Here is a 27,133-nt window from a genome sequence, read left to right as displayed (position 1 = left end):
AACAGTGGTAAGGACAGCAAGCCAGCTGATGTGGAGCCCAGAAGGTTCAGTGTGGAAGCACTGGTACTGGAACATGGCCAGAGACAGCCATTCCCCCTAGGTTCTACTTCCTCTCATAGAGACTTTAGCCCTAAGGGATTTCTAGAGGGCAGTCTTGCCCATCAGATGAGGCTGGTTTGACTTGAGCACACCTTGGTCTCTCCTGGGGCCCAAGCCTGGCCAAGCCTGCTTGCCAGGCACTCTTTGGTGCCCTGGCAGCCCATACCATAGCTTCTGTGCCAGTGGACCATGCCTGACAGGTGGAGAGCTCCAGTAAGGCAGCCCCTACAGCCATGCAGCAGCCTGCCCACTCCCTCCCCATACTGCAGCTTTCCACGGGCTCACAACATCTCCACATTGCTTTGTTGGCATGACTTCAGGTGGATGGGTTTTGCTTTTTTTACCTGCCAGCACACAGGAGAGCAGTCTGCCTTCACCTCCTCATGACCACTGACATTGGAGATGAAGCCTTGGTGGGCATAGAGCCAGCAAACCCCACCCTCACTAGTGCACAGTCCTTGTGCTAACACTGAGCAAAGAACAGTGATCCTCTCCCAACCTGAGTGATCACTCCTGCTTGCCAGGTACAGAAAAGGCACCAGGACTTGTGCTCTCCAGTGTCACACCCCCAAGCCAATACTACCTCCAGTGTGGCTATGCACAATTCTCCACAAGGGGCCCCCTATCTTTCCCAGTTACATTGCCTCTGCCACTGTGGTGAGTGCCCACATGGAGGCAGACACTTCACCATCTGCTAGCACTCTGCCACAATTGCCACACCTCAACTTCCTCCCAGCACAGTGTAATCCAAACCTCTAGAAGCCAAAGAACAAAGTCAGGGTCCAATACAAGTCCCCCAGAGTTACAGCACACTGCCCAGGAGTTAAGAGCTGAACGTTGGCCCCCTAAAATCTTCCAGAAATGAAGCCAGTCAGCTAAATTCACCTTATACCATAATGAAACTCTCAAGGTCTTCAAATAGGATAAAAACAAAAACAACACAAAAAACCATCCAAAAGTAAACAACCTCAAAGATTGAAGGTAGATAAGCTCACATAGATGAGAAAGAATCAGTGAAATAATGGTAACAATGCAAAAAGCCAAAGTGCCTTTTTTCCTCCAAATAGGGTTGCCTCTCCAGCAAGGGTTCTTAACTGGGTAGAGATGGCTGAAATGACAGCAACAGAATTCAGAAAATGGATAGGAATGAAGTTCATTGAGGTACGGGAGTATTTTGTAACCCAATGTAAGGTAGCTAAAAATCATAATAAAACAACGCAAGAGCAGACAAACAAAACAGAAAGTATAGAAAAAATGTAATTGACCTGACAGAGCTAAAAAACACGGAAGAATTTCATAATTCAATCGCAAGTATTAATAGTAGAATACACCAAGTAGAGAAAAAAATCTCAGAGCTAGGAAACTGGATTTCCGAAATAAGAATGCCAAACAAGAATAGAGAAAAAAGAATAAAAAGAAATGAACAAAAGAATCATAGAAATATGGGATTATGTATAGAGAATGAATCCACGACTGATTGGTGTACCTAAAAGAGATGGGGAGAATGGAACCAACCTCCAAAGATATTTCAGGATAACATCCATAAGAACTTTCTCAAACTAGCTAGAGATGCCGACATTCAAATTAAGAAAATGCGGAAAACCCCAGTATGATACTTCACAAGAAGGCCATCCCTAAGATATAGCCATCAGATTCTCCAAGGTTGAAATGAAAGAAAATGGATAGGAAGAATCAATATCATGAAAGTGGCCATACTGCCCAAGATAATTTATAGATTCGATGCCATCCCCATCAAGCTACCAATGACTTTCTTCACAGAATTGGAGAAAACTACTTTAAAGTTCATATGGAACCAAAAAACAGACCGCATTGCCAAGTCAATCCTAAGCCAGAAGAACAAAGCTGGAGGCATCATGGTACCGGACTTCAAACTATACTACAAGCCTACAGTAACAAAAACAGCATGGTACTGGTACCAAAACAGAGATAGACCAATGGAACAGAACAGAGCCCTCAGAAATAATACCACACATTTACAACCACCTGATCTTTAACAAAACTGACAAAAACAAGAAATGGGGAAAGGATTCTCTATTTAACAAATGGTGCTGGGAAAATTGGCTAGCCATATGTAGATAGCTGAAACTGGATCCCTTCCTTATACCTTATACAAAAATTAATTCAAGATGGATTAAAGACTTAAATGTTAGCCCTAAAACCATAAAAACCCTAGAAGAAAACCTAAGCAATACTATTCAGGACATAGGCATGGGCAAGGACTTCATGTCTAAAACACCAACAGCAATGGTAACAAAAGCCAAAATGGACAAATGGCATCTAATTAAACTAAATAACTTCTGCACAGCAAAAGAAACTACCATCAGAGTGAACAGGCAACCTACAGAATGGGAGAAAATTTTTGCAATCTATTCATCTGACAAAGGGCTAGTATCCAGAATCTACAAAGCACTCAAACAAATTTAAAAGAAAAAAAACAACCACATCAAAAAGTGGGCAAAGGATATGAACAGACACTCCTCAAAAGAAGACATTTATACAGCCAACAGACACATGAAAAAATGCTCATCATCACTGGGGCCATCAGAAAAATGCAAATCAAAACCACAATGAGATACCATCTCACACCAGTTAGAATGGCAATCATTAAAAAGTCAGGAAACAAGAGGTGCTGGAGAGGATGTGGAGAAATAGGAACACTTTTACACTGTTGGTGAGGCTGTAAACTGGTTCACATGCCAAGTTTCTCATATCAAAATTTAATTTTCATTTGAATATGTATTTTTAAATTAAATAATTAGTTATTTACAAATCAAATCTAACAACTCTGTAATAGATATATGTTGCCTATATTATACATTATCAAGTAAATTTTATACTGGGAATGTAAGATATAGAACTATATCAAAAGTTTGATCAATGTAATCTATTAAATCAATAGCTTAAAAGTTATAACCTGTACCTTTCAACAGAATATACAATTTAACATTCATTCATGATTAAGATAACAAACAAACAAAATTAAACAAAACTTCTAACTATATCAGAATAGCCAGGAACATCCTTAATTTTATAAAACATTAACATATGTATGGTAAAACTCACATTGCCATTAACGTCAAGAAGAAGCTAAGGAAGCCCTCCTTCCCCTTTATGACATGGTATTAGAAATCAGCATTGTAGTAAGATATACAAACTGAAAAAGAAGAAATAAAATCTGTATTATTTAGAGTTAATGTGAGTATCTTCATGGGAAATCAATACAAAAATAAACTAGAAGAATATAAGAAAATTTTATCATGATTGTTGGAAACATAACTAATATTCAATAATTAATGGCCTTATGATATACCAGCTATAAGAAATTTTTAGAATCGTGTAGAATGTATTTGATTCTTAAATACCAAAAATTCCATATAAAACATTAAATTTTAACAGATTTTCAATATATTTGATTTTTTTTAAGGACAGGAAAGGTGACCTGAATAAATAGAGCAAACTAGTGCATTTGGGGATTTAAATACTCAGTATGTAAAAATATCATTTTTAATGATAAAAATATCACTAAAAGCTTATGAAGATCCAAAGCAATTGAGAAAAAAAACACAAGATAGGGAATTGACATCATCAGATTTTAACATATACTCATATTAGGGAAAACAGTGTAATATAATAACTGAATAGCTTAGCTTCATAATGTATTTTAAAACTTTTTTTCTTTTTTCTAGTTTTTTTTTTTTCAAATATACTTTGAAACTTGTTGTTTTACTCACTTCTCACTGGAAACCTCTTATGCTGTGCTAGTTTATCTAATTATATGCTTGCTTCGAAATTCCAGGGGTTAATCTTGAAGTGAACCAGGTGTGGTGACCGAGCTGTGAATTCCTCCCCATCCAGAGATTACCTCAAGGAAGTTAATTTACAACCAGCCACTATCGAGATGGCACCACCCCACACTTCATATGAACAACAGCTCAAGATAGCCATTGGAACAAGACACCTAGAGCCCATATCCTGCACTCTCCTGCATGTTTCTCATACCAAGTTTCCTTTCTCAAACCCTTTACCTAGCCCCAAATATGTAATGATCATTCAGAGGCATGAGCCTAGCCATTTCTCAACTGCTAGCACTTGAATAAAGTTGCTTCTCTTTCACCACACCTCACTTCTAGTGGTCTGACTTTATAGCATCAAGCAGCTGAACTTAGGTCAGTTACAAATTTGGTGCCCTGTGTGAGAAGCTGTGTTTCAAGTGGCCTTCCTTGTCTGTCTGTTTTCCAATAAGTGGAGTAATTAGCTATGCAGTGTACTAGGGCTTGCTTGCCTGTTCACACTACTGGACAAGACAATGTCTACTTATAAAGGCTAGCTGCTCGTGATTGGCTGACCCCACAGCTGGGAACTCCAGGGGACTCACAGCAGCTGCTGAGGATGCTTTTGCCTTGGAGATTTTCCCATTTGTTTCCCCCACCTCTCCCATGGCATCAGGTGTCTGCAACGCTTTGTTGGTGTAAGGAAAGCAACATATGGGAAGGTGATGGGCTTCAAGAACTTTGTAAGTCAACCAAAGTGCACCCGGAAATCCTGACTCTATCATGTGGACTCTCTAGCCATCTGGACCTAGTATAGGTCATCTGTGGTGCTATCTGAACCTAGCACTGGTCATTCCATGGTGCCTACTGGGTTTGAGATATGATTGAAGAACTTCTCATCAGTCTCCTCTCTTTGGGGATTGGTTCACAATAGTCTGTCTGCAATAAGATCCCTCTGTCTGTTTATGTTTGTTTAATATTTTCCCTGTCTCTGAGGGTGTTCAGCACAGTTTCCAATCTAGTCTATCTGTAGAGTAGGGTCCCACTAACTAAAAAGATCGGGTACATCTGGTTGTCAGAAGGCAGCAAGATAGAGCATTCCCCTTTCAGTAAATAGGCAAAATTTATTATCCTGGGCCACTCTCTCTGATAATAAATTCTAGGCTAATAAATATCAAAAATTTTGGATATTCACATTGAGACTTATGGGGAGAGGAAGCTTGTGAACTTTTCTAGATGAGCCTGCCACCCTGCTGATTGAGTTCTGTGCTGCTTATGTGAAAATAATATCAATAGTACCTGGGTTCAGTCCTCACATAATCCTCACTCTAACCTGTTTGCTCTTTTGGTCTGCCTTGGTTGTTATCACTCTGTTTCTATTTGTTATGGTTGGTGGGTCAGGAGGACTTGGACTCGGTGCAAAGCTGAAGAGATAGAGAAAGCTATCCAGACTCTTACTAGCCACTGGCCCACATGAGGAACTCTTTCCTTGACATCACTGGCTGTCATGGCTGTATGGAGAGACTTAAGTGAGCAAGCCTACTGGGACTGGGAGTGACATTATCCCCAGCCCAAGAGAGCTCATCTTACCCCTGGACCTTTGATCATGTGACATGCTCTATATAGACATAAAATTGGTGGCAGGGTTTCTATTCCACATGACATTCCCCTGGGATATATCTTGGCTAATTGGAGAGCCTATAGCTATGAGCCCATGTCTAAAAAGAAATGATTTCTTATTGCAACACTGTTTAGCAACTGTACAAATTGGATGATAAAATTTGTCATGTGAATGGAATCACCCAATATTATAAACTATCACCGCTGGAATTGTTCTGTCAGAGGGTTTGGGAAATGGGCAAAAGTATCCTATGTTCAGGCTTTTATCTTACTGCCTAACTAGGACTCAGGTTAAGGGGAAAATTGGCTGCAGACTGAACAAAGCAATGAAAAACAAAGCTTTCCTCAAACCTGATAGTAGAACCCAGGAAAAAAAAGACAATGAGGAAACAAGCCTCCTAAATGTTCTGAACCTGCCCCCTTTGGATCTGGCTTCAATGGCTGCCACTCTGGCTGCTTTCCCAGTTGCTGTTCCAGCTGCTACTCTAGCGGCTTCCCCAGGGGCTTCTCTGGCCATTGCTTCAGCCTCAAGGTTTGATGACATGGCTGTAGCCACTGCTCCACCAGTTCCTCTGGCAGTAGCTCTAGCAGCAGCGGCAGCGGCCCTGCTGGTTGTGGCTGCTGTTCCAGCTACTCTTACCATTGCCCCAGTAAGCCTTTCAATGTCTGCACCAACCGCTTGGCCCAAGATGCCTTGGCAGCACCATACAAGGACCTATTGCCAAACACTGTGCCAGACCAAGCTACCTTGGTGCTGCAATACAAAGCTCTAGACCTAGAAGGGGTAGTGACAGCCCCACTCCAAGAAAATGAGGTAATTGAAATGATATCCCCTTCCAAGAACAAACAGGGCACCCAATTTGGCCAGAATAGCACTAGAAATGGAATAGGGCAATATCCACTCAGGTAATGCCCTATAAGCAGATTGAACGCATATGGCTTTAAATATCCTGGGATCCAAGGTGGCACTGTGCATTAAGACTAAATGTTTTATATATTTTTTTTATATATTTATATACATCAGATTTTTCTCATGATATAATCCAAGCTATGCATGCATTGGAGACCCATGTTTCTTCTGTAGATACCCTCTCCCAGGAGCCTGTAACATTATGGTTTAGCCACTCTTAATGCATAGAAGACTTATATACAGCATGATTGCTATTCTGTTCATTGACCTCTTCAGCTGCTATGAACTTTATTGCTGTTGTATGCTTTGAATGGGGATGCAAGATAGATTTTCTCAGAAGTTCCTAGGTCCTCACACATTAATATTCCAGCAAGTTCCTATTATGAGTTTGGGAACTGGGAATTATTTTCTACTCCAAATGTACAGACTCCATTCTGGTGTCACCTAACTGTGCCCCTTTTCAGCAGGAATTAGCCAGGTTGACTGTGTTGCGCACCCTCCATAGAAATTGAATGGAATTTGACAGTGGGGAGTTGTAAACAAGTAGTTTAGCTTCAAAATGCATTTAAATGTTGTTTCCTTCTTTCTAGTCTTAGCCTTGAAATATACTTTGAAATTGTTTGTTTTCCTCTCTTCCCACTGGATACTCCTTGCACTGTGCCAGTTTATCTAGAATTGTGCTTGCTTATAAATTCCAAGGGCTATATTGAAACAAGCCAGACAGGGAGACCCAGCTGCAGAATCCTCCCCATCTAGAGATTATCTCAAGGCAGTTAAAGTACAACTCTGCTGGCTGGGCGCAGTGGCTCATGCCCGTAATCCCAACACTTTGGGAGGCTGAGGCGGGCAGTTCACGAGGTCAGGAGTTCGAGACCAGCCTGACCAACACGGTGAAACCTTGTCTCTACTAAAAATACAAAATTAGCTGGGCCCTGGTGGCGAGCGCCTATAATCCCAGGTATTCAGGAGGCTGAGGCAGGAGAATCGCTTGAACCTGGGAGGCAGACGTTGCAGTGAGCCGAGATCAGGCCATTGCACTCCAGCCTGGACAACAGAGTGAGACTCTGTCTCAAAAAAAAAAAAAAAAAGTACAACCCTGCTACCCCTGAGATGGCACTAGCTCACTAGCTTGCACCTCAGGTGGACAACAACTCAATGTAGCCATTGGAACAAGACACATAGACCCTGTACTCTGCACTACTCCCTCATATTTCTCATATACTACGTTTCCCTTCTTTAGCCACTTACTCAGCTCCAAATATGAAATTGTCTTTCAGAAGCATGAGCCTTGCCATTTCCCAAGTAGTAGCACTTGAATAAAGTTGCTTCTTTTTCATCACACCTTGTTTCTCAGGTTCTGTCCTCTCAGTGGCAAGCAGCTGAATTTGAGTTGGTTACAACATATTTAAATCCATCAATGGGCATAGATCAAGGGAAAATGTTGCAGAATGTTGAATATACAGGGAGCATGAATGACACCATGGCATATGATAGGAGACATATTAAAAGACATGGAGGGCCAGGCGTGGTGGCTCATGCCTGTAATCCCAGCACTTTGGGAGGCTGAAGTGGGGGGATCACAAGGTCAGTAGATCGAGACCATCCTGGCCAACATGGCGAAACCCCATTTCTACTAAAATACAAAAATTAGCTGGGTGTGGTGGTGTTTGCCTGTAGTCCCAGCTACTCGGGAGGCTGAGGCAGGGGAATCACTTCAACTTGGGAGACGGAGAGATTGCAGTGAGCTTAGATCACTCCACTGCCTTCCAGCCTGGTGACAGAGTGAGACTCCGTCTCAAAAAAAAAAAAAAAAAGACATGGAGAAAAGCTGGGCTGTTAAACAGACTGTGTTAATTCAACCGTATTTTTTCTTAAATACAGAATGAAGAAACAAAAACATATGTATTTTGAAGTGCTTGGTGGGGGGTGGGGAATGATGAAGGCTAAATTCTCACTTCCTGTATTAAGAAATAAAAAGATCTTGTATTGAAGTGACTAAAGGCAAGAAAATTTCTCAGGTAACATTTTTTTAAAACTGAAAATATTTGCCTCTAAATGTAAAAATCAGGGATAGGATGGAATGAAAGTGGGCCCTATATTTTATTATAATCTTACTTCAGTTTTCCAAATAATATGCATGGGTTGCTTTCTTGAATATGAATATTAATTTTTTAAAAAAACATTAGAGACTTTTGCTGTCGTTTGAAATTTCAAACTGGCATCTCATTTCCTATAAACATTTAGAAAAAATTAATGTATGTTGTGATGTTTAAAACACTTGCAGCACTGAGTACATGACACACATTTCATATAACTATGCCTGATGAACCTGAACTTTTATCAGGGCATTTAAAATCTACCAAGTTCATCCAGAATTATAAATGTAAAATCAGAGATAAATAATTGCTAAAACTTTTAAGGATAATGACTACGTATTGGGTCATATACATTAAGTCAAAATCATGCGTTACTATTAATTCAGAGACAATAGAGGGGTTGAGAAACCATAGTCTGTGGGCAATATCTATCCTCCTTGTTTTCATATGCTCTACAAGCTGAAAATGGCTCTTACATCTCTGAAAGACTATACAGGTGCTTAATGTTGTCAATCTTGCCTTTTGGCCCACAAAGGATAAAATATTTTCATTCTGACCCTTTAGAGAAAAATTTTGCCAACCTCCTGTCTATAGAATAATAAAACACATGTAAATTTGGTCAATTTTGAGAAAAAAAACTCATCAAATTGCTTGTTTAGCTAAATTTCCAACTGTTTTCAATAGTGCAATTAATTAAAAATAGCTGATCCAGGTGTTCCAAGTAAGCACAATCTGTAATTTGCCCCCCAATGCCTGAACTAAGAAATGCTGCTACTCAAACTATGTTAAAAAATGGATAAGTTCCAGCTTTGGAATGTACTAGCAAATATATTTTAGACAGGGACTATACAGATTTATCCAGAAGCAAGGTAAACATCTGTTCTATCAGTTGATACAAAGTTTATATACTTGGCAGATTCTGATGATCAACTCTGCTAATGCATATGTCATAGCTCTTGACTTCAGAGAGTTTATTAACTCATTTTTACTTGGGACACATCAATAGTCCAGATAATCACTTTATAGACACTACACTTAGGGTGGCTGTATAACTGGTTAATGGATAATACCCAAAGAATTATCAGTATAAAAATTCTGGCTTACAGAATGTAGTACACATTCAGCTTCATTTCTATTGTAAAAATTTGTGGAAGTAGAATTTGTATAAAATATTATTTGATACATCCAAAAATTAAACCAAAGGTGAAGAATATGATGTAGAACTGCATTGTTCAATAGGCAGCTACTAGCCAAGTACAGCTGTTTAAACTTAAACTCATTTTCTCAGTTGCAACAACTACATTTCAAGTATCAATAGCCACAGAAGTCTAGTGGCTACCATTTTGGACAGCAAAGACTTAGAACATTTTCATCATTACCCACATTTCTGTTAGATGGAGCAGATACAAAAGATAAAATGAAATTCAGACCAAACTCAATCATGTCTGGAAATGGTGAAAAAAAACCTCCATAGAATAGATACTTGCTTAGTCTGACTGGTAATATACATCTGACTCTGGATGTGAGGTAGTGAGTTTTAAATGTATTTAATTTGAGTATTTGTGGTATATATCCTAGTGGAGATGTCCAATAAACAAGTGAAAATATAGTCTGAAACTCAAATGTCTTTTTTTTCAAATAGAGAAAAAAAATTGGTGGTTATTAACTTATGGGTTTTAGCTGAATCTGTGATAAAGTTAATGGATATACCTTTGAGAGACACTGTCTCAGTCATAATAGTTACTAACAATAGAAACCATTGTAGCTAATTCATGTAGCTGAAAGCATATTTATGACTGCTAGAGATTCAGGCTTAGAGGCTATGCAGCCAAAATTCTCCCAACTATATCATAGAAATGCACCAGCAAAGACTCAGACATGCAACAGGCATCATTGGTGCTTGTCCCCACCCATGACCCTCACTGTGTTGTGCCTGTAGACTGCATACCTCCACCTTCATCCTCACCCACTTTTGTTCCTCCTTTCCCAAGTAAAGTCTCAGATAGGTGCACTTGATTGGCAGAACATAATTTCCATGCCTACACTCTATTAGCTATAAAAAAGCCAAAAGAGTAAGTTATCCAACTTCTCCCTTAGGGTTGCACAACTCAAATTTATAAGATGTCCTAAAACATAGACATCGTTTCCAAAAACTGCTAGAAATGTTGACAAAAATTCATGATAATATGGATGTCTGCATGCATATGCTTGATCAAGGAAGAATAAAAAACTAAGATATCAAAAATATTCACCACGAACAATACTGTGAAAGCCAGAAAACATCTGTATGAATGATGATGACATTGACCACTTGGGATGCAGCATTCTTTTTTTTAAGTTCTGGTATACATGTGCAGAACATGCAGGTTTGCTGCATGGGTATATATGTACCATGCGGTTTGCTCCACCTATCAACCTGTTATGCAGGTTTTAAGCCCCACATGCCTTAGGTATTTGTCCTAATGCTCTCCCTGCCCTTGCCCCCCACACCCCAACAGGCCCCAATTGTGTAATGTTCCCCTCCCTGTGTCTGTGTGTTCTCATTGTTCAACTCCCACTTATGAGTGAGAACACGCAGTGTTTGGTTTTCTGTTCCTGTGTTAGTTTGCTGAGAATGATGATTTCCAGCTTCATCCACGTCCCAGCAAAGATAGGAACTCATCCTTTTTTTATGGCTGCATAGTATTCCATGGTGTATATGTGCCACATTTTCTTTATCCAGTCTATCATTGATGGGCATTCAGGTTGGTTCCAAGACTTTGCTATTGTAAATTGTGCTACAATAAACATACATGTGCATGTGTCTTTATAGTAGAATGATTTATAATTCTTTGAGTATATACCCAGTAATGGGATTGCTGGGTCAAATGGTATTTCTGGTTCTAGATCCTTAAGGAATCACTACATTGTCTTCCACAGTGGTTGAACTAATTTATACTCCCACCAGCAGTGCAAAAGTGTTCCTGTGAAACCCCGTCTCTACTAAAAAAAATACCAAAAAAAAAAAAATTAGCCATGTGTTGTGGCAGGTGCCTGTAGCCCCAGCTACTCAGGAGAGGTTGAGGCAGGAGAATGGCCTGAACCCGGGAGGCGGAGCTTTCAGTGAGCGGAGATTGCGCCACTGCACTCCAGACTGGGCGACAGAGCAATACTCCGTCTCAAAAAAAAAAAAAAAAAAAAAAGTGTTCCTATTTCTCCACATCCTCTCCAGCATCTGTTGTTTCCTGACTTTTTAACGATCACCATTCTAACTGGCGTAAGATGGTATCTCATTGTGGTTTTGATTTTCATTTCTCTAATGACCAGTGATGATGAGCTTTTTTTTTCCATGTTTGTTGGCTCCATAAATGTCTTCTTAATCATGTAGTTGTTTTCATTTTTATTTCTCATACACTTATAATTATGTTATTTTTATTTATCTTATTTTCTTGGTCTAATGTCTTGACTTCAGTTACAGTTTTGGTTTAATTCCTAGCATTATCATTCAACCACAGATTGAATGAATAGCCTGTCAACTAATCAATGAACAGTTATTTACTGCCCATCATGTGTCAGGCATTTTGTTTCGTTCTATAAACATAAATAGTGAGCACGGTAGTCATGGGCCCTTTCTTCACAAAGCTTAAATCTCTAAAAGTAAAAATTAAACTCCACACTTAAAATTATACTGACAGTTAATAAATCAATGCATCTACAAGGTTAGCACAGAGGTGAGTGGCTGATTTATTTACTCACTGATGAATTTATTTAACCCATTTCAACTATTCATTCCTTATGGTCGTGATCTTATCTTGGCAATTTCTTCTGAACTAGGCTTTTGAAGTTCCTGGAGTTGTTTCTGAATCCCAGATTGGTCCAATTCCTGTGGATAAATACATTTGGTCCCTTATATCTACATGTTCTGTATCTGCAGATTTAACCAATCCTGGATCAAAAATATTCAATAAACAACTTTTTAAAATATATAGTATAACAATTATTTATGTAGTATTTACATTGCATTAGGTATTCTAGAGATTTTACTTATCCTAGATGCATAAGTAATTTAGTGATTATTTAAACTATATAAGAGGATGTGTATAGGTTGTATGCAAACACTTCTCTATTTTATATCAGGAACTTCAGTATCAGCGGATTTTGGTCCACAAGAAGTCCAGGAACCAATTCCCTGAGGATATCAAGGGACAGTTGCATTTCTGGCAAGCTACATGTCTAACATTCTGTTTTTGGTGTTCCCGTGATGTTCAGTCAACTATTATCTCCTCCCCTCTGGTGCTTTTGCTCTTTATCCCTTAATGAACTTCTTTGAAGGACTAGTATGTCTTCCTCTTGCCAAACAATAAAATATTTAGAATTATTTTCATCTTCTGATGGCCTAAATGCTCCCAGTTTTTTTTCTGTTGAGTCCTGTGGAGGCCATAGGCTATTGGCACCCTAAGAGTTTACTGAAAATTTACTGACATAAGGCAGGTTGATTGACAGAAGAAAAGGCATACAAATTTATGTAATATGTATACACGTGAGCCTTCAGAAGGAAGATCCAACTTTCTAATGAGTAACAGAAGCTTATATACCACCTTGAGGTTACAGAAAGAAGGAGGGCTTGTGATGATATAATTTTAGAAAACCCTAATGACTCCTCCAAATGATTCCTAGATCTGATAAATATACTGTATTTGGAGATAGGGCCCTTAAAGGGGTGATTAAATTAAAATGAAGCAAGTCGAGTGGGCACTAATTTAATATTATGGCCTGAGGGCTTAGGTGGGGCTCTAGATACTGATGAGACCCCAGCACCAGCTGCTGTTCCAAATTCTTAACACCATTGCAAGAAAGAATTCAGGGACAAGTCAGAATAAAGCAAATGGCAAGAAACTTTTTATTGCAAAGCCAAAGTACACACTCAAGAGCAGGAGCGTGGGCATACTCAGGAGAGTGAGCTGCAAATAGAGTTTGGTTTTCTAGTTTTATGGGCTCTTTTAATTAGGAGGTAGAATAATCATGAGGTTTTCTAGGATAAAAGGTAGAGATTTCTTAAAATTGAGGTGCCACCCATTTTTGTATTAAATATGGACATGCTCAGATCTGTCATGGCACTGGTTGGTGTGTGATTTAGTATGAAAATGAGCATATAATTAGGTCTGGGGCAGGGAATGAGTCCCATCCAACACTATGTTGGACCTAGATGGTTTTAAACCAGCTTAGCCCAGATCCTATTGGTTAGGGTCTTATCAGCCCAGGCTTATCCTTGTTTTTATAGCTAATTTTAACAGCTCCTTTCTTGCTATGTGAAATGGCTGTTTGATATTTTCCCACTTCTCCTGTGACCATTCAGTATTCCTATTTTTTGGATATTTCTTTAATTATGGAGTGGAATAATCACTAGGTATTCCAGAAAAGGAGGAGATTTTAGAGACCCCAAGTTACTGATCCCTTTCTCTGTTACTTGAGTTTGCCTGGAAGAGACAGAGACATGTCACTGTGACCAGGGGTTGGGCCATCTTATCTGTCTTATTTTGGATTTTCTCATCTTGTAGTTTCTTTGCTTAGTTTTTGTTTTAGCTGTTTAGGTTTTTCTACCTGCCTGCAACCAACCACCCAGTACTACTCTTGTCTCAATGTGACTGGCCATATAAAAAGAGGACATTTGAACCCATAGAGCCTCCAGTATACATACTAATAGAAAAAAAAACAAGAGAAGACACAGCAAACAGGCAGCTATCAGCAAGCCAAGGAGTGAGGCTTCAGAAGAAACCAAACTTTCTGATACTTTGATTTTGAACTTCTCACCTCTCTAAGTGTGAGAAAATAAATTTCTCTTATTTAAGTCACACATTCTCTAGTATTTGGTTATGGCTGTTCAAGTGAGCTAAAGCACTTGGTAAATGAAGCTGATAGTATCTGTGTTTTGTCCATGGTCAACCAACTCAGGGAGAAGTGGGGAACATGACTCAAACATAGATCTGTTTAATCTACGTAAATGCTCTTTCCTGTTTCACCACGTTGGCTCACAAAAACAGCAGCAGTAATATCTTTAGGGTATTATGAGGAACATTTTGTTGATGATGGAAGTTTTTATATATTCTCAAAGGAGAGCATAACATTTTCTCTATAGAATTTTGTAAGTCAAGGTTCAGTAAGGGTGGAGGAATTGACAAAATGGCCCACGTTTCAGCGCTCATTCATCTATGGTTCAATGTTTTCTTCCAATATCTACTGGACACATAGACTTTTTTCTTTCTTTAATTTTCCAACCGAGGGGATTATTTGTCAGTGAAGTAAGGCAGGAACTGATTTTTAAATATTAGTTTTTCTCTTTATTTCATTAGAAGGCAGAGAGCAGAACCAATATCATTTCTGTGATCTGTGCCACGTGTTTCACCTCCAAGTTTTCAGACACTATAAGCAGATAGTCAATCCACAATGTAAAGCTGGAAACTGATTACCAATAAGCAATTTTTTATTGTCACTCATCTAACCTTTACTATGTAAGAAAAACTCAACTCTGATTTCACTTATTTTTAATGTTTCTTGGGATTGTAGAAAAGTCCTTGAGCCTTGTCTATTTATGTGGGAGTCAGCATTTTCAGAAACATGATTCACATAGGGTAGAATCACTTTCAAGGAGTGTGACATTCTGAGTCCACAGTCTCATAATGCTAAGGTGAAGAAAAAGAGGAAAAAAAGATGTCATATCTATAATGAATTTCAGAAGGCAAATTATAAATAACTCAGAACTTTTACCAAGTTATTACATAAGCTTACATTTGCAGTTTGAATTCATAATCAAAATAATGAAGGTGAAACCTTCTATTAGAAAATGATACATTCTTTAGATTGAGACACTGAACTGTAACCAACTACGAAAACAGAATGTCCTAATGAAGCTGAAGTTGTAAGATTAATTGCTCCCTTATATTCACTGTTAATGAAGAATAACAATTGACTTGACAAGCTAATTATTATAATATTCTAGGTCCACAGTATGTAATAAGAGTTATAATGTACCAGTCAATCAAAATCATTAACTTCCGTTATTGGGCTTGAAATCCTCAACTTTGTTTGTCTTGTTAACTAAATGACATATGAAAGTTACTAAAGGTGTTATTCTTAAGAAAATAGAAGCATGAAATATTCTGCACATGGTTCTATTGCAATTGATGTTGTAAAATGGTTTTGGGTACATTGAACATGCATTCTTTCCAACTTTATATTAGCATGAGGCATATTGAAATGGAAATTTTGATAAGATACAATAAATCTTAGTGCATTCTTAATGTTAGACGGTATGGGCTTTTATAGACTCAAGGGAGATTAGATAAAATTTAAAATATAAACCTCTAATAAAATGTATGTTGGAGGGTATTATGATATATAGAAATCATTGCCGATGTTGCTGCATGCTTTTCATATAAATTTTTAGCAGCTCTCTGCTTTCACTTTAAAAAGTAGACAAGGTATATTTTCTAAGGAATTTATTTTTTTAAGAGCTTATATTTATAATTTATAAACTAAATGTGTACAAGCCTTCTTTCCATTGCAATTCCATTTTTCTGATGTATTTGCCCAGTCATGTTTCTACAACACCTTCGCATTTATTTTTCAAAGCTCCTGCCATAAAAACACAGAGAGGAAACTACAATAGAAAGAAGGAATATGAAGGAGTCAGTCCAGGAGTCCAGCATCTAAGAAGATGGAAATGTAAAAGCTTGTTTAGTAATACAATGTGAATAAGAATTCAAGAAAGATTTTCTAGATGTCAACAAGGTATTACTGAATAGAAAAGTGCTGATGTATTCCCAAGAGATATCTTCACATCATATCTGATGGGAAGAAGTAGAAATTTTGTATAGCTTCTCAATTAAAATACTATCCATTTTAAGTTACCACTACCAATTTTACTAACTCAGCACTTTCTAATCAATTGAAAATGTTACTTTATTATTATTAAAAAAGCCTTTTATTTTTGCATCTTTCTTTTATTTTCAAGGTTTATTTTAGATACCAGGGTATACGTGCATGCAGGTTAGTTACAAAGGTAATATTGTGTGATGCTAAGTTTTGGAGTATAATTAAACCTGTCACCCAGGGAGTAAGCACCATAACTAATAGGTAGTTTTTCAATGTGTGGCCCCCCTTCTCCCGTCCCTGTCCAGTGTCTACCGCTCCCAACTTTATATCCACGAGCATTCAATGTTTAGCTCCTACTTTTTTTTTGAGACAGGGTCTTGCTCTATTGCCCATGCTGGAGTACAGTGATGCAATCGTAGCTCACTGCAGCCTTGACTTCCCAGGCTGAAGCGATCCTCCCACCTCAGCCTCCTGAGTAGCTGGGACTACAGGCAGGTGCCACCACGCCTTGCTAATTTTTTATATATATTTTTAGAGACAGGGTTTCACCATGTTGCCCAGGCTGGTCTTGAACTCCTGAGCTCAAGAGATCCACCTACTTAGGCCTCCCAAAGTGCTAGGATTACAGGTGTGAGCCACCATGCTCAGCCTAGCTCCCACTAAGTACTTACACGCAAAATTTGGTTTTCTGTTTGTGCTTTAGTTTGATTAGGATAATGGTTTCCAGCTGCAACCATGTTGCTGCAAAGGACATGATTTTGTTCTTTGTCATGGCTGCATAGTATTCTGCAGTGTATACATATCACATTTTCTTTATCCAATCCACCACTGATGGGCAAACTGGGTTGATTCCCTGTCTTTGCTATTGTGAATAGTGCTGTAATGAACATATGGGTGCATGTTTCTTCTGGTAGAACAATTTTTCTTTAGTTATATACCCAGTAATGTGATTGCTGGATTAAATGCTAGTTCAAATCTTACTTCTTCGAGAAATCTCCAAACTACTCTCCACAGTGGCTGAGCTAATTTATATTCCCACCAACAGTCTATAAGTGTTTCCTTTTTTCCACATCCCCAGCAACACGTTATTCTTTGACTTTTTTTAAAAAGTCATTCTGACTGTTGAGAGATGATATCTCATTGAGTTGCATTTCTCTCATAATTAGTGGTCTTGAGCATTTTTTTTATATATTTGTTGGCTGCTTGTATGTTTTTCTTTGAGAAGTGTCTGTTTTTGTACATATTTTGGCAAATATATTTGTTGTATACCACTCTTGAACATATAAAAAGGAAATGTAAGAAAAATTAAGTAGTCAAATGATTCCTAAACTTTCTTCCTAATTCAAGTTTTCTGAAACATAGTTTGACTTGAAGTAAGAAATTTCTATAATTGCTGCACATTATTGTTCTCTAGGACATAAAGATAGTTGGTAATGCAGCATTCTTAAAACAATGCTTACTATTGTGTTTGTGTTTACATTGCTGGCATTTTTTTTTTTTTGGTATATTGGTGCTGTTTCTTTCTTCTCACTAAGAGATGTCAACAGAAGGTAATCAGACAACAAACAAAGCTCCTATAGGTTTCTGAATTGTATGTGTGGGCGTGTGGGCGTGTGTTTGACTGAAATATGGAAGAGTTCTATTTTTCTGCTCAGATAACCAGGAACAATAACCAAGTTTGTGCACATGCAAGGAATAAGTACATCATGTCCATGACCAGACCAAGAGTAACTATAACATGTAATCACATAGTAAGATGTAGGCCAATTTTAGATATATTAAAATAAGAAAAGCAATGTCATTTAAACTTGAAAAAATATAAATTCCACCAGGCTTATTCCATATGAGTTTAATACTTCTAAAAACATATCCTTATTCTATAAACAACTAAATAATATAATTATTTAATTTTACTTACTACTGAAATTTCTGCTCAAAATAAGAGATGAGAAAAGATGGGCTCTTTCCTTGAGTACCACATAAAACGTCATTTCCTACAACTTGTGGAGTTGCAGTCATTCTTCTATATACAAAGGAAATGATTACTCTTTTTCAAAATAGGGCTCTTTTAATTGGATCTCAAAATTTAATATAGTATCTGAAATTGATCCAATCATATTGTTTATACATGTATATTTATTAAATAAAGCAATCTTAAAATATGAACAAGGGTAATGCATTAGTTTGATTCTGATCGTGTTCCACTAACTTCGTCTCACTAAGCTGCTGTTAAATGTACACTAGCTATGAATAAATAAGAAAACATCCCAGGCCAAATCTTGGATATTATTCTTTTCAACTTTTCTCCATTTTTGGCTTTTTGGTATACCTTAAAGGGAGCAACAATCATTTTGCAATACAAATCTTATTCCAAAGTCTTTGCTCCACTAAACAAAGATAATTGCTTTGGTCCTGCTCTTGATTCAGATGTTTTTGCTGATCTCAAGACTACATTAAGTCTATTTTCCATGTGCTCTCTTATGATGCTTCATCCTTTACCCATCCATGGGCTATATTTTTTTGTACGTAGCTGGTTACTCTATATTTTCTCTACCGAGTTAGTCAACTGTGTCCCTTCCACTCAGTGCCTCTCTCTCTCTCTAGAAGTGTGTGTGTACTGCTCTACTAATTTTTCCTGATTGTTTTTTACCCAACCTTTGCTCATACATGAATAGATCATTAATCAACAAACCTATACTTAATAACATTACTAATAACATAGCAGAGAGTAGGAGGAAAACTTTCAATTATGCTTTTGTATTTTTATTTACTTGCTTTTATATTTTATTTTTCAATCCGTATGTCTTTAAAGGAATCATTTAAAACCATTATTCTGGCCAGGAATGGTGGCGCACACCTATAACCCCAGCACTTTGGGGGGCAGAGGAAGGTGTATCACCTGAGGTCAGGAGTTTGAGACCAGCCTGACTAACATGATGAAACCCCATCTCTACTAAATACAAACAATTAGCCAGGGGTTGTGGCGGGTGCCTGTAATCTCAGCTACTTAAGTGGCTGAGGCAGGAGAATCACTTTAACCCAGGAGGCAGAGGTTGCAGTGAGCCAAGATCGAGCCATTGCACTCCAGCCTGGGCAACAAGAGTGAAACTTCGTCTCAGAAAAAAAAAAAAAAAAAAAGAAAAGAAAAGTAAAAGAAAGCCATTATTTGGAGGGTAAATGTAGTTAAAACTAGATAAGATAGTCTAGAAATCCCTTTAAGATTTATAAGTTGTGATATCCCAATAACACTAAAAACTTATTAGTGAGTATGAGCCTCTGAAACTCTTGAGTTGTAGATCTTTCTTCTTTAATCAGAATTCCTCTCATCAGTGACATATTTGACACAGGATCATCTGACATAATAACTATGGGGGCTTTCAGTGTGAAGTCTTCTATTAATTATACATGAACTCTAACTTTTAAAAATACATATATAGACAGAGATATTGATATTGTATATTCTGTCCTCATTTCAGTGGACATTCTCATAGTCTCTAGAATGCACTGACTCCACGTGGAGAGCACTGCTCTAATGTAAGCTTCTTGGCCTTGTCACAAGGTCAGTGATGTGAATATTTATATCTTTCTTCAATTCTTCTGGGTTGATTGACCTCTGCATACGTAGACTTTACTAGTTGAAAAATTTTGGTATTTTGCAAAAAGCAAACCGAAGAGCAACAGAGAAAATTTTGTTTCTATGTTGCTTTCTTGTCCCTGGATAAATGTTACCCCTCGGGTAGTAAACAAGAAAAAATGATTAAAATATGCCAACTTGCTTTGAAATATTGCAATTGCTGATAGAATGTAATATCTTTGGCTTTTTTTCTTATCTGCTATGAATAAATTACATAAGCAAATTTCTCTTCCTGCATTTTTCTTTCTTTCTATGGGATGGATAACATCAGTAAAGAGGTTAAATCAGCCTGTTTCTTCTGGGTATTCTTTTCTTCTTTGCAATTTGTATGAACCTTTTTACAATTACATATTTTTGAAATAATTCTGGCTTTCCTATTTTGATAAGAAATTAGCCAACTCTCAATATTCAGTTACATAACCATTTATTGACTATTAACTCTGTGTGAAGCATATGTTAGAAATTAGAGATGAAAATGTGGTTGTAAAGCCCTTATAGAACTGAGTCTGGTGAGAAAGACAAGTGCACAAACATGTAATACTAATAAAATCTGCTATACGTATTCTACTATAAGAACAAAATCAAGGGAAGAATTAATTCTGCTTCAAAAGCAGAGAAAGCAGTTTTGTCTTGAATGATGAATAGCCATCTGCCTGGAAGACAAGAAAAGCAGGAGAAACTACATGGGGTATTAAAAATACTTGGTTCCATATTATGTTTAGTGAGTAAGGAAGGAAGAGAGAATGACTGAAAATGAAGTTCAATACATTTAGAAATTTTTTATTCAAGTGTAAAAAACTTATACTCATTTAAATTGAGATGATTTATAATTTTATGAATAAATTATTTTATAGTTTTGGAGATATAATACAAATATAAGCTAGAGCTTTTTTGATAAAGAACATACAAATATTTCTGATTAACTTATTTATAAAATAAATTTGAAGGCAACTGGGTAGCTAAAAAAAAAACTAAAGAGAATCATAAGATCTAAGAAAGGGCAGGCTGAAAACTTGTGTAGAAGGAAGTAATGTACATTTTCTTCAATATGTTTTCATTAGAATATCCCAGTTTCAAATAAGTTATATTGTTGTGTCTTTCTTGTAAAGTTTAACTTTCATGGGAGAAAGTGCCCAGTTGAATTAGCTTGGGTCATAGACTCACAATTTGACCAGGTAGAAACAGGGGCAGCCCACATGAGACTGGGCAGGGTAGTTTTCCAAAAGTCATTATTACCAAAAAAGGTTGGAAATAAAAATATACTTGGAAAAACAACACTTATTCACCCACTGCATTCCTTGGCTTCTCAACATAAACACAAAATCATTTTGTTTTATTTTAACAATTTAACTTACTTAGCATCCTTTCTATTTTATATATACATATGTGTATATATTTCATATTACTATATACTATTGTACTATCCTATGTCATATATGACAAATATATATTTCATATATATATATATTTCATATATATATATATATATTTCATATATATATATATATATTTCATATATATATATATATCCTCCTTCCCTCCCCAAAAGTCCGTCAACCCAAACTCCAAGTTTCTGCAGAAGCTTCATGATCTGTAAATGATGTGAATTCTTTTTGTTCTTTTTTAAAAAAATAATATTTTGAAGTTCCGGGGTACATGTGCAGGATGTGCAGATTTGTTATGTAGGTCAACACGTGCCATGGTGGTTTGCTGCATCTGTCAACACATCATCTAGGTATTATGTGAAAGATTGTATGGCGATTCCTTAAAGATCTAGGACCAGAAATACCATTTGACTCAGCAATCCCATTACTGGGTATACAGCCAAAGGAATATACATCATTCTATTACAAGCATACATGCACGTGAATGTTCATCGCAGCACTATTCACAATAGCCAAGACATGGAATCAACCCAAATGCCCATCAATGACAGACTGGATAAAGAAACTGTATACATAATCATCATGGAATACCATGCAGACATAAAAAGGAACGAGATCATGTCCTTTGCAGGGACATGGGTGGAGCTGGAAGCCATTAACCTCAGCAAACTAACCCAGGAACAGAAAACCAAACACCACATACTCTCACTTATAAGTAGGAGCTGAAGAATGAGAACACATGGACACAGGGAGAGGAACATCACACACTGGGGTCTGTTGGGGAGTGGGTGGGGAGAGGGTTCTTTATAGATATCTTACAGCCACATGTGTCTACAATCAGTGTTTCCTTTATTAGCAGTATAAAGAAGAGGAAATATACACTAATTTTAGTAGAACCTGATAAGGAAACACCATAATACTTCCACAATTGTACAAATCTATAACTTGTATTTACAGTGTTCCTGCCCTTACTTTCCTCTTCCTAGTGTCTAATAACTTAGCTGTTTGAAATACTTTGCCTAAAACTATTTGAAAAAACTTGAAATAATCCAGCCTAAATAACACTTTAGAATTTACAATCTTTTAAAATTTACAACTGCTATGTTAGTTTAAAATAGCATACCCCTAATCTTACATTTTTCTTTACTTCCTTTGTCTAACAGAAAAGCTATTTACCAGCAATTCAAATTATTTTTTGTCTATGGATCTGGTACCATGAAATGCCTAAAACGGCCACATAGCATTATCAACTTCCAATGTAATGTAACCATGTTTGTTTGCCCTATTGGAAGCCGACTCTAGAGTGGCAAAGATGGGATTTACTTTAGAGAAGAACAAGGAATGTACTTTACAGTCACCATTCCCACGTTCCCATATCCATTTCTCGGCTCCTGGTCTTATATAATCTGGCTTTAAGAGAAACAGCACCATACAGATAAATGGTTTAGAAAATACAGCATATCCTCCATAACAGTACCCAAACCAAAAGGTGTTGATAACAGTGTCTGGTATCACACCATCATTTGTTAAACTTTTATAAGAGTCTAGTAGCACATCAAGAGATATTTCTCTGAGGTTAACTACGAAAAGGATGGCTTTTCTTTCTCAACGTGGGATCCTACTCTCCAACTGTGAGAGCAACGCTTCTCAAAGACTATCTCCAGTTGGCCATAGATACTTTGAGAATCACTGCCTCCGTCGTGTCTTCAGACTAGTTGAAAAACCATCAGCAATGTAACCTGATATTGCTTTGTCTAACTGTGTGACCCACAATTTTCACAGTTTTTTATTGCACCAGATAAATGGGTTATAGCAGGACATCTTGTTGTATTTAAAACCCTAAGTAGCTTTCCAAATATTAGGCTTTTTAATTTGAGATGGAGCCTCTGTTGCCAGGCTGGAGTGCAGTGGCATGATCTCTGCTCACTGCAACCTCTGCCTGCTGGGTTCAAGCGATTCTCCTGCCTCAGCCTCCTGAGTAGCTGGAACTACAGGCACGTGCCACCATGCCCACCTAATTTTTTATTTTTAGTAGAGATGGGGTTTCACCATGTTGGCCAGGATGGTCTCGATCTCTTGACCTCATGATCTGCCCACCTGGGCCTCCCAAAGTGCTGGGATTATAGCATTTCACTTACTACAGAGGTCATATCTTGATCAGCCTACCGAACATTCAAACTCCAGAAATTTTCCTGAAATAAAATACTTTTAAGATCTTCTGTTTCGCTGGGTTATCTCCCACCCTATAATACTCTTGTTTGTACACATCTATATGTAACATAAAATACTCCTCTAGGATTAACATCATAATATTCTCATTGTTATATGATGGTTACTGTAAGAGTAAGGCCACACTAGGAATGAAATTGTGATACAGAGCAAGGATACAGGAGCGTGAGAGGCTGACAGCTCCAAAATACATCCACACTGTAATCCCTATAACCTGGAAATACATTTTTTACATACAAAAAAGTCTTTGCAGAGATGATTAAATTCAGGATTTTGAGATGGAGAGATTACCCTATATTAACCCAGTGCACAGAAGGTCATCACTAGGGTGCTTATAAGAGGATACCAGGAATTTCAGAGTCAGACAGAAGATATGATGAGGGAAGCAGAGGTTGGAATGATACATTGCCACTAGCTAAGGAATTCAGACAGCCTTTAGAATGTGGAAAAGACAAACGAAATGATTTTCTTCAGAAAGAATGTAGCCTTGCTTATCCATTTTAGACTTGACATCCGGGACTTTAATACTTTTTTTTGTTTTAAACCACCACATTTGTGGTAATTTATTAAAGTAGCAGTAGAAAACTAATACAAAGGGTAAAAGGATACTGTTGGTTTTACTGGGAAAAATTAAGTTATTAAATAGCCAATACCAATAACAAGGAGCTGTCTTAGTTTATCCCAGTAAGGCAACAGCATTAGCGATAGTGGATATAGTTGGAGCATTCTTTATTAAGTTTCTAGAATCCAATAATTTTTCTAAGATTAGAAATTTTTCAAGACAAATGAAAGATTTGTATATAGATGATTTGGAGGTATTCACCCTGATGTACTTTAGGTCTTTTATGGTGGCTCTGATATCTTCAAATAACCCAAGAATGCGTTGTTGCTTTTGTAGGAAGAGGTGTCTCCAGTGGCTTCCTCCTGACCATTCCTTCAATAATAATTCTTACTATATCGTCAATGGAGGATTCTGCCATTTCCTGATAATTTGTATTTAGATTATTACTGTCAGGAAAATGAGAAAACCAGAACAAAACGAAACACAGATCGGTTTGGGGTCAGAATCAGGCATTCTCTATCTGCTGAACCCCATTAGCCAGTACCACTTTTACCTGCAGGCCACAGTGATATTCTGGACCTTTATGTACCCAGTGTTCTCTGAAACTTTCAGGTATTTCTTATTATCCAGTATAAGGTTGTTATGGATATTGATACAGGTTTCTTTACAGAGGGCTAACAAAGGATTCAAAGTATATATTTCTGGATGTAAAGTATATATAGTTTTCTTTTTCTTCAAGAGACAATAATTTTATTTCTAGTAGTCTACTGGCTCTTTGTCACAGATGTATGCAGATCTTAACCATCCATGTGATCTGGTTATCTTTCAATCTATTGTGTTCAAAATGAAAACTACAGTGAGTAAATGGATACACATAAAAGATTCCATCCAGTCTTCCAGCATCTCAAAGTTTGTGACAATACCTCCTCTAAACACGAAGAGAGATTTTTGGTCTTCCAATGTCAGCTAGCAAATTGGATCCAGATTTGCTTTATCTAAACCAGATCAGCAGCTGGCTACTTGAACTAGCTCACTGAATGCAAGAACTCTTCTGAGAGTAACTACTGTGATAAATCCAGTCTGATCCAAAATCATAATCCCCAGACCCCTCCTTGACATTGCTTACATTCTCAAAATCCAATCTTACAAATAATTTCCGGGCTTTAAGTATAGAAATTAACAAATTCCCATAAATCCTTCTGGGACTATTAGCTTCACTATTTGAATTCTGTATTTCAGTATCTGTATATATTCCTGATTTTGGCTACAAGGTTCTCCATACAAAGATTATTTGATGTCTCTTGCAAGAGAAGATGGATTCTTTCTATAAGGGGATATATCACAAGGATTTGAGGGATCAGAGTTCTCCAACTGATCTTATTTTCCCATATATTGCACTCTAATGCTTCCAATTGTTGGGGCTATATTAGTTCTAGAGCTGTGCCTGAACTTTACATGAGAGAGCTAAAAAGGTTGTAAATTTGACTGACTTAATTCAGCACAGTACAAAATTAATCTCTGAAGTTGTTTTTTTCAGTGATCTTAGCCCTAAAGCTATAAGACAGAAGAGGTTCTTTCAACACAGTCACAGAAAGACCCTGAGTTTCAGTCCATGCCTTGAGGCAAGAATTTTAAGATTTGAGCTTGTCATTCATTTGCTTTGCTTTTAAAATATCTAATACTGTCAGAAACAACTCTCCTTACCCATGCTTGCAGAATTATTCAACCTCTCTAAGCTTTTCTGACAGCAGTTAGTAACCCAACGCTGTGCTTTTGTTGGACGCATGGTTCCAGGTGACCACAGGGAAATACTTAATTAGTTATTTCACTGCTGATTACCTTGGGGCAGTTAATTTTCATTTCTGGAATGCTGATGGAAATCTCAAAAGTCATTTCTTGCATTTCAATGCCATAAACCATTATAAATACCCCAAATTTCACTGAGGATCTGTTGTTTGAATTTCATTCTGAGTTTTCATATCAGTAATTTTGAATACTTCCTCTAGGTAAATTTACTATGGGTAACTTAAACTTTCATAATCAAAGATAAAATTAAAGAAATACATTTAAGAAAGATAAGTACCAGGAAAGCTCATATGATTTATGTAGAGGGCACTAACTGGCAGTCTCTTTGCTTTATAGACATTAAGATGATATAATTCCAACAGTTTTTTATTATTGGGTAGCTTTCCTTAAAATTCAAATATGTCAGTGTGCTTTGTCTAGTTTGTGTCATTGCTTGCCACCATGACTAGGTGTTGATGGTGGGGGCTGACATCTTGATTTATAATACCAGCAAGGGGAAAGCAGTGTGCTATGAAGAGTGAATAGAAAGAAAGGGATGCTGATCAGGCAAAAATCAATAAATATTCAATGAAGTTTTGGATATGTGAGCTAATTTTTGAAATTTTAAATACAGCTTAAAATAGCTCTTAGATATAAACTCCATTTAAATAATGGGAGAATTATTTCTTCTATTGATATTAGCTTTTACACAGACATATAAATACTAAAAGCTTCCCCAGGATGCCATCTAATAAATAGCCTACAACTGGTAGATACCTTATTTAAATTTTTCTCATATCACATAAATATCACATTTATTTATATATGTGAGAATCTATTTATAATTTAATTGTAGTACATGCAAAATGAATAACTTCATTTACATGTTCCAAATTAGAGTGAACAAAACCTCCAATCTGGATAGTTAAAATCTAAAATGAATATGAAAGCAATGTATTACTTAAAAAAAAAGAAGAAATAATCTGGAAACTAAAGATTAGAACTACTATCGGGCTTCTTCACTTCTCAAAACTTGTATAAATCTTTGAAACTCATTTTTAAGTTTACATTAAATAATTACTTTCAAATATGGCCAAACCAAGACTAATCTCCTATCCACTGGTTAAAGATTGATACCTCCTTAGTGAGAAGGGGCTAGAGAGTAATATCA

The sequence above is a fragment of the Pan troglodytes genome, chromosome 11 (assembly GCF_028858775.2).
Source record: "Pan troglodytes isolate AG18354 chromosome 11, NHGRI_mPanTro3-v2.0_pri, whole genome shotgun sequence".
In the NCBI taxonomy this organism is placed as follows: Eukaryota; Metazoa; Chordata; class Mammalia; order Primates; family Hominidae; genus Pan; species Pan troglodytes.
The sequence above is the reverse complement of the archived record's forward strand: the minus strand, read 5'-3'. Positions refer to the sequence as shown.